This window comes from Triticum dicoccoides, chromosome 2B (genome assembly GCF_002162155.2).
Source record: "Triticum dicoccoides isolate Atlit2015 ecotype Zavitan chromosome 2B, WEW_v2.0, whole genome shotgun sequence".
Classification (NCBI taxonomy): Eukaryota; Viridiplantae; Streptophyta; class Magnoliopsida; order Poales; family Poaceae; genus Triticum; species Triticum dicoccoides.
Genome location: NC_041383.1, coordinates 272,011,241 through 272,021,386, shown reverse-complemented (window position 1 = coordinate 272,021,386; position 10,146 = coordinate 272,011,241).

Genomic DNA, 10,146 nt, shown 5'->3' with positions numbered 1-10,146 from the left:
ACCCTACGAGAATTGTATGCGGTGTCTGAAATCAGCTTTCTTATACGGTGGGTCACGCCACCAACCAAAATTGAAAATCTTCAATTTGAGTTTTTCCTCAATTTTGAAATTCCTTAGTTTTTCAAATTCTTCAACTTTGCATTGTCTTCACTCTTTCCGTCGTTGTTCTTCATTTGACTATATTTATATGAGTTTATGTCCTCTACAACATTCACTTATTGCTAATTCTTCAAGTTGACTTTTCTGCTAAGTGAATGTGATCGGACCCTTCCCCCTCTATGATAAACTCAACCCAGTCTGTTTACAAATTCTCCATGTGCGTTCTATTTGAAACTCGTTCAAATTCTTCACTGTGTCCTTGCCAGCTGAAGAAATTGCGAACGACACTTTAAAATATTCTTATCTGAAATTTTCGGCTTTTGCTGCTCAAACCGTTACGCATTCCATGATACACTTATCTATTCACCCACGATCTCACACGATCTCCACCTCTCTGTACGTGGGTGACACATGTCGCGCAAATGAGAAGGGTCAGGGGCACGTTCGTCCAAATTCTTCGGGCGAACAATTTTTCACCTCAGCTATAAATACCCCCTTCCCTTCCTCATTTCACTTTTACTCCGCTCGACCTCACTCCCTCGCTCAAGCTTCTCAAATCCTAGCGCCACCGCTAACTCCATCGCCACCGGTGAGGAAGAGCTTCACTGCCTCGACCTCGTCATCGTCGTACTCGCACCGGCCGCGGAAATCTTCCCTCCGCCGTCGCCGTAGACGTCTTCCTCCGCCAAGTTAGGGCGTGGAAGATCCAAGCCGACGAACTTCCAAATCTACTCTTACAGTTCGTCGTGTTATTCATCAAGGGTAATTAAAAGTTACTTTTACCGCATTTATTCTACTGATGATTTTCATCAAATCTTCGAAAGGTGTTTATTCTTCAACTCCATACTCTAAACACCTAGCACAAATCTTCAGTTCTTGATCTGTTTCTCTAAGTGATGTTTTTCTTCATGATTCCTCAATTGTGTGAATCTCACGATCCGCACAACTCTGGAACCTAAGTCAAAGAACGCTTAGTGAAATTCTTCAAGACACATCGGGTCAATTTCCTCGAACTTGTTCAATTTACAAAGCCTTCTGAGAACGCATATGACCTCTCCAAATTCTTTGCACCTATACTCTGTTCACATGTACTCATGTCTGCTACTGAATCACTAGGTTCTCATCAACTTAACTCATTTGTAGCGTTCCTTGAAGAAAAGCTGCATACTTCTTCAGAGAACTCAATTGTGCACCTCAGCTGAAGAAAATGGCAGACGGTAAAAGGCCTCAGAAAGGAGGAAAGAAGCTTGAGGTCAATACTGCTTTTGAGATCCCTGCGGACATCTATGCAGGGTACTGCACGCCTGATGAGGCAATTCACGGCAAGGAAACGAAGAATGAGCGCAAAGTGCGCATTCAGAGGATTGAGAGAAGATGGGCAAGAGAGTGGAGGGAGTACATATATGTCACTCCCAAATACATGAAGAAATTCGCTCTCAACCCTCCATGCCCAAGACCTCCTCTGACACCTGGCCAATTGGCTGATCCAACAAGCCTTAAACATGGTGAGGATTATGCTGATGAGTGGGCCAGGCGGCAAGCTAAGCTGGCCAAGCAGGCCAAAGAAGCAGTGAAGAAATTCAATGAGGATTCTGCTGCTGCTGCTGCTGCTGCTGAGGCTTCTTCAAGCAAGAAGGCTATGCCAAAGAAGCCAAGTAAGAAACCACCTTCCTCAGCAATGCCCTCACGGCCAAGTTCTTCTTCAATGCCCTCACGGCCAATTTTCTCAGTGCCACCAAGGCAGTTTCCTCAAGCTGCCCCAATTCCTTAGGCTGCTCAAATTCCTCGGGTTTCAAAACCCTCAGCTCCTCCGGCAAAGTCGCCAGCACCTGTGCATCTCGCCACGTGCCAAAGGACCACTGGCATATCAATTGCCTCAGGAGCTTCGGCGAGTTCTTCAGCTCACCCTTCATCAACTGGTCCCACTCTGCTGAAGACCAAGGCCACTGCTGGACGAGTGATACGTCTCCAACGTATCTATAATTTTTGATTGTTCCATGCTATTATATTACCCCTTTTGGATGTTTATGGGCTTTATTTTACACATTTGTAATATTTTTGGGACTAACCTACTAACCGGAGGCCCAACACATATTGTTGTTTTTTTTCCTATTTCAGTATTTCGAAGAAAAAGAATATCAAACGGAGTCCAAACGGAATGAAACCTTCGGGAGCGTGATTTTTGGAACGAACGTGATTCGGAGAGCTTGGAGTGCAAGTCAAGAAGCTTCCAAGGAAGCCACGAGATAGGAGGCCCCCCCCGTAGGGTGCGCCCCCCTGTCTCGTGGGCCCCTCGGGCAGCCACCGACGTACTTCTTCCTCCTATATATACCTACGTACCCTGAAAACATCCAGGGGCACCACGAAACACAATTTCCACCGCCGCAACCTTCTATATCCGCGAGATCTCATCTTGGAGCCTTCGTCGGCACTCCGCCGGAGGGGGAATCAACCACGGACGGCCTCTACATCAACATCCTTGCCCCTCCGATGAGTTGTGAGTAGTTTACCACAGACCTACGGGTCCATAGTTATTAGCTAGATGACTTCTTCTCTCTTTTTGGATCTCAATACAATGTTCTCCCCCTCTCTTGTGGAGATCTATTCGATGTAAACTCTTTTTGCGGTGTGTTTGTCGAGATCCGATGAATTGTGGGTTTATGATCAAGTTTATCTCTGAATAATATTTGAATCTTCTCTGAATTCTTTTATTATGATTGAGTTATCTTTGCAAGTCCCTTCGAATTATCAGTTTGGTTTGGCCTACTAGATTGGTTTTTCTTGCCATGGGAGAAGTGCTTAGCTTTGGGTTCGATCTTGCGGTGTCCTTACCCAGTGACAGAAAGGGTTGCAAGGCACGTATTGTATTGTTTCCATCGAGGATAACAAGATGGGTTTTATATCATATTGCATGAGTTTATCCCTCTATATCATGTCATCTTGCTTAATGCGTTACTCTATTCTTATGAACTTAATACTCTAGATGCATGCTGGATAGCGGTCGATGTGTGGAGTAATAGTAGTAGATGCAGGCAGGAGTCTATCTACTTGTTATGGACGTGATGCCTATATACATGATCATGCCTAGATAATCTCATAACTATGCGCTTTTCTATAAATTGCTCGACAGTAATTTGTTCACCCACCGTAATACTTATGCTATCTTGAGAGAAGCCTCTAGTGAAACCTATGGCCCCCGGGTCTATCTCATATCATATTTGCTTTCAATCTACTTCTATCTTTACTTTTTGCATCTATATTGTAAAATACCAAAAATATATTTATCTTATCTTACTATATTTATTAGATCTCACTTTCGCAAGTGGCCGTGAAGGGATTGACAACCCCTTTATTGCGTTGGTTGCGAGTTCTCAGTTTGTTTGTGTAGGTGCGTGGGACTTTTGAGGAGCCTCCTACTGGATTGATACCTTGGTTCTCAAAACTGAGGGAAATACTTACGCTACACTTGCTGCATCACCCTCTCCTCTTTGAGGAAAACCAACGCAAGCTCAAGACGTAGCAAGAAGGATTTCTGGCGCCGTTGCCGGGGAGGTCTTCGCTCAAGTGAAGACATACCAAGTACCCATCACAAACCCATCTCCCTCGCATTTACATTATTTGCCATTTGCCTCTCGTTTTCCTCTCCCCCACTTCACCCTTGCCGTTTTATTCGCCCTCTCTTTCCCAATCTCCTCCTCTCTTTTTCGCTTGCCGTTTTTTTGTTTGCTTGTGTGTTGGATTATTTGTTGCCATGGCACAAGATAATACCAAATTGTGTGATTTCTCGACCAATAATAATGATTTCCTTAGTACTCCAATTGCTCCTAATGATGTTGAGTCTTGTAAAATCAATACCGCTTTGCTGAATCTTGTTATGAAAGACCAATTTGCCGGCCTTCCTAGTGAAGATGTCGCTACTCATCTAAACAATTTTGTTGATTTGTATGATATGTGAAAGAAGAAAGATACGGATAACAATATTGTCAAATTGAAGTTATTTCCGTTTTCACTTAGAGATCGTGCTAAAGTTTGGTTTTCATATTTGCCTAAAAATAGTATTGATTCTTGGAACAAGTGCAAAGATGCTTTTATCTCTAAGTATTTTCCTCCCGCTAAGATCATCACTCTTAGGAATGATATTATGAATTTTAAACAACTTGATCATGAGCATGTTGCCCAATCTTGGGAAAGAATGAAATTGATGCTTCGCAATTGCCCTACTCATGGTTTGAATTTATGGATGATCATACAAAATTTTTATGCCGGTTTGAACTTTGCTTCTAGAAATCTCTTAGATTCGGCCGCGGGAGGCATGTTTATGGAAATTACGTTAGGAGATGCTACAAAACTACTTGATAATATTATGGCTAATTATTCTCAATGGCACACCGAAAGATCTTCTAGTAAAAAAGTGCATGCTATAGAAGAAATCAATGTTTTGAGTGGAAAAATGGATGAACTTATGAAGATGTTTGCTACTAAAAATACTCCTCTTGATCCCAATGATATGCCTTTGTCTTCTTTGATTGAGAATAATAATGAATCTATGGATGTGAATTTTGTTGGTAGGAATAGTTTTGGAAACAATGCTTATAGAGGAAACTTTAATGCTAGACCGTTCCCTAGTAATTTCTCTAATAATTATGGAAATTCCTACAATAATTCTTATGGTAATTTTAATAAGATCCCCTCTGATTTTGAGAATAGTGTGAAATAATTTATGATTTCTCAAAATAATTTTAATGCTTTGCTTGAAGAAAAATTGCTCAAAGTTGATGATTTGGCTAGGAACGTTGATAGACTTTCGCTTGATGTTGATTCTCTTAAACTTAGATCTTCTCCTCCTAAGCATGATATCAATGAGTCTCTCAAAGTAATGAGAATTTCCATTGATGAGTGTAAGGAAAGAACCGCTATATTGCGTGCTAAGAAAGATAGCTTTATAAAAGCGTGTTCTTCTAGTTTCCATGAAAATATTGATAAGGATCTTAAAGTTATTGATGCGTCTCCTATTAGATCTATGTTTTGCAATATGAATTTTGATGATTATGTGACTGATGATGAATCAACTTTGCCTAGAAGGCGTCCCAAGAATTCGGAATCTTTAGATCTTAATGCTAAATTTGGTAAAAGTGAGATTGGAGAATCCTCAACTTCTAATAATATTGAACCTACTATCTCGGATTTCAAGGAATTTGATTATGATAGTTGCAATTTAAAAGGTTGTATTTCCTTGTTGCAATCCGTTGTTAATTCTCCTCATGCTTATAGTCAAAATAAAGCTTTTACCAAACATATTGTTGATGCCTTGATGCAATCTTATGATGAAAAACTTAAATTTGGAAGTTTCTATACCTAGAAAACTAAATGATGAGTGGGAACCTACTATAAAGATTAGAATTAAAGAGTATGAATGTTTTTCTTTGTGTGATTTGGGTGCTAGTGTTTCCATGATTCCAAAAACTTTATGTGATATTCTAGGTTTCCAGGATCTTGTTGATTGCTCTTTAAATTTGGACCTTGCGGATTCCACCATTAAAAAGCCTATGGGAAGGATCAATGATGTTCTCATTGTTGCAAATAGAAATTTGGTGCCCGTAGATTTTATCGTTCTTGATATAGATTGCAATCTTTCTTGCCCTATTATTCTTGGTAGACCTTTCCTTAGAACGATTGGTGCGATTATTGATATGAAGGAAGAGAATATTAGATTCCAATTTCCCTTAAAGAAAGGCATGGAACACTTTCCAATAAACAAAGTCAAATTACCTTATGAATCTATCATGCGTGCTACTTATGAATTTAGTGCCAAGGATGGCACTCGTTAGATTTATGTTTGCTTTTATGCCTAGCTAGGGGCGTTAAACGATAACACTAGTTGGGAGGCAACCCAATTTTCTTTATGTTTTTTGTTTTTGCTCCTGTTTAGTAATAATTCTTGCATCTACCTTCTGTTTAGATGTGTTTTTATCTTTTATTTAGTGTTTGTGCCAAGTAGAACCTATAGGATAACCTATGATGATAGTTGATTTGATTCTGCTGAAAAACAGAAACTTTGCACGCACGAATACAATTTTGTTAAATCACAGGAACGTGATTTTGCGTTGATTCTTTCTGCTGATGTTCAATAAACAAATTTTCCAGGACTTCCTATTTTGGTAGGATTTTTAGAGTTCCACAAGTTTGCGTTAGTTACAGATTGCTACAGACTATTCTGTTTTTGACAGATTCTGTTTTTCGTGTGTTGTTTGCTTATTTCAATGCATCTATGGCTAGTAAATTAGTTTATAAACCATAAGAAAGTTGGAATACAATAGGTTTAACACCAAATTAAATAAAGAATGAGTTCATTGCAGTACCTTATGTGGTGGTTTTGTTTTCTTTCACTAACGGAGCTTATAAGATTTCTTGTTGAGTTTTGTGTTGTGAAGTTTTCAAGTTTTGGGTAAAGCTTTTATGGACTATGGAATAAAGGGTGGCAAGAGCCTAAGCTTGGGGATGCCCATGGCACCCCAATATATTCAAGGATAGCCAAAAGCCTAAGCTTGGGGATGCCCCGGGAAGGCATCCCCTCTTTCGTCTTCGTTCATTGGTAACTTTACTTGGAGCTATATTTTTATTCGCCACATGATATGTGTTTTGCTTGGAGCGTCGTGTATTATATTAGTCTTTGCTTTTTAGTTTACCACAATCATCCTTGCTGTACACACCTTTTGGGAGAAGCCTATTTGATTAGAATTTGCTAGAATACTCTATGTGCTTCACTTATATCTTTTGAGCTTGATAGTTTTTGCTCTAGTGCTTCACTTATATCTTTTAGAGAACGGTGGTGTCTTAATTTTGAAGAAATTGCTAGTCTCTCATGCTTCACTTATATTATTTTGAGATTCTTTTAGAACAACATGGTATTTGCTATAATCATAAAATTGGTCCTAGAATGGTAGGCATCCAAGTTGGGTATAATAAAAACTATCATAGGAAGTGAATTGGATGCTATGATCAACTTGATGCTTGATAATTGTTTTGAGGTATGGAGGTAGTGATATTAAAGTCATGCTAGTTGGGTGATTATGAATTCAAAGAATGCTTGTGTTGAAGTTAGCAAGTCCCATAGCATGCATGTATGGTTAAAGTTGTGTAACAAATTTGAAACATGAAGTGTACCTGGCCGGTGCATCCTTATGAGTGGCGGTCGGGGATGAGCGATGGTCTTTTCCTACCAATCTATCCCCCTAGGAGCATGCGCGTAGTACTTGGTTTTTGATGACTTCTAAATTTTTTCAATAAGTATATGAGTTCTTTTGACTAATGTTGAGTCCATGGATTATACGTACTTTTACCTTTCCGCCTTTGCTAGCCTCTTCGGTACTGTGCATTGCCCTTTCTCACCTTGAGAGTTGGTGCAAACTTCGCCGGTGCATCCAAACCCCGTGATATGATACGCTCTATCACACATCCTCCTTATATCTTTCTCAAAACAGCCAACATATCTACCTATTATGGCATTTCCATAGCCATTCCGAGATATATTGCCATGCAACTTTCCGCCATTCCGCTCATCATCATCATGACATACTTTACTTTTGTCATATTGCCATTGCATGATCATGTAGTTGACATCGTATTTGTGGCAAAGCCACCATGCATTATTTTTCATACATGTCACTCTTGATTCATTGCACCATCTCGGTACACCGCCGGAGGCATTCATATAGAGTCATATCTTGTTCTAGTTTCGAGTTGTAATTCTTATGTTGTAATCAATAGAAGTATGATGATCATCATTATTAGAACATTGCCCAAAGAAAAAAAGAAGAAGAAGAAGAAAGGCCAAAAAGAAAAGAAAAAAAGGAAAAGAAAAAAAAGAAAAAAGAAAATAAATAAAAAAGGGCAATGTTACTATTTTTTTTCCACACTTGTGCTTCAAAGTAGCACCTTGTTCTTCATGTAATGAGTCTCATATATTGTGCTTCAAAGTAGCACCACATTCTTCATGTAGTGAGTCTCATAAGTTGTCTTTTTCATACTAGTGGGAATTTTTCATTATAGAACTTGGCTTGTATATTCCTGCGATGGGCTTCCTCAAATGCCCTAGGTCTTCACGAGAAGCAAGTTGGATGCACACCCACTAGTTTTCTTTTGTTGAGCATTCATTTGTAGCTCTAGTGCATCCGTTGCATGGCAATCCCTACTCCTCATGTTGACATCAATTGATGGGCATCTCCATAGCCCATTGATTATCCTCGTCAATGTGAGACTTTCTCCTTTTTTGTCTTCTCCACACAATCCCCATCATCATATTCTATTCCACCCATAGTGCTATATCCATGGCTCACGCTCATGTATTGCGTGAAGGTTGAAAAAGTTTGAGATTTTTTAAGTATGAAACAATTGCTTGGCTTGTCATCGGGGGTATATAAGTTGGGAACATCTTTGTGTGACGAAAATGAAGCATAGCCTAACTATATGATTTTGTAGGGATGAACTTTCTTTTGCCATGTTATTTTGAGAAGACATGATTACTTTGATTAGTATGCTTGAAGTGTTACTATTTCTTTTATCAATATGAACTTTTATTTTGAATCATTTGGATCTGAACATTCATGCCACAATAAAGAAAATTACATTATGAATTATGCTAGGTAGCATTCCACATAAAAAATTCTCTTTTTATCATTTACCTACTCGAGGACGAGCAGGAATTAAGCTCGGGGATGCTTGATACGACTCCAACGTATCTATAATTTTTGATTGTTCCATGCTATTATATTACACCTTTTGGATGTTTATGGGCTTTATTTTACACATTTATATCATTTTTGGGACTAACCTACTAACCGGAGGCCCAGCCCATATTGTTGTTTTTTTGGCCTATTTCAGTATTTCGAAGAAAAGGAATATCAAACGGAGTCCAAACGGAATGAGACCTTCGGGAGCGTGATTTTTGGAACGAACGTGATCCGGAGATCTTGGAGTGCAAGTCAAGAAGCTTCCGAGGAAGCCACGAGATAGGAGGCTGCGCCCCCCTGTAGGGCCCGCCCCCTGTCTCGTGGGCCCCTCGGGCGGTCACCGACGTACTTGTTCTTCCTATATATACCTATGTACCCCGAAAACATCCAGGGGCACCACGAAACACAATTTCCATAGCTGTAACCTTCTGTATCCGCGAGATCTCATCTTGGAGCCTTCGTCGGCACTCTGCCGGAGGGGGAATCAACCACGGAGGGCCTCTACATCAACATCCTTGCCCCTCCGATGAGTTGTGAGTAGTTTACCACAAACCTATGGGTCCATAGTTATTAGCTAGATGGCTTCTTCTCTCTTTTTGGATCTCAATACAATGTTCTCCCCCTCTCTTGTGGAGATCTATTCGATGTAAACTCTTTTTGTGGTGTGTTTGTCGAGATCCGATGAATTGTGGGTTTATGATCAAGTTTATCTATGAATAATATTTGAATCTTCTCTGAATTCTTTTATGTATGATTGAGTTATCTTTGCAAGTCTCTTTGAATTATCAGTTTGGTTTGGCCTACTAGATTGGTTTTTCTTGCCATGGGAGAAGTGCTTAGCTTTGGGTTCGATCTTGCGGTGTCCTTACCCAGTGACAGAAAGGGTTGCAAGGCACGTATTGTATTGTTGCCATCGAGGATAACAAGATGGGGTTTATATCATATTGCATGAGTTTATCCCTCTACATCATGTCATCTTGCTTAATGCGTTACTCTGTTCTTATGAACTTAATACTCTAGATGCATGCTGGATAGCGGTCGATGTGTGGAGTAATAGTAGTAGATGCAGGCAGGAGTCTGTCTACTTGTTATGGACGTGATGCCTATATACACGATCATGCCTAGATAATCTCATAACTATGCGCTTTTCTATAAATTGCTCGACAGTAATTTGTTCACCCACCGTAATACTTTTGCTATCTTGAGAGAAGCCTCTAGTGAAACCTATGTCCCCCGGGTCTATCTCATATCATATTTGCTTTCAATCTACTTGTATCTTTACTTTTTGCATCTATATTGTAAAATATATTTATTGACA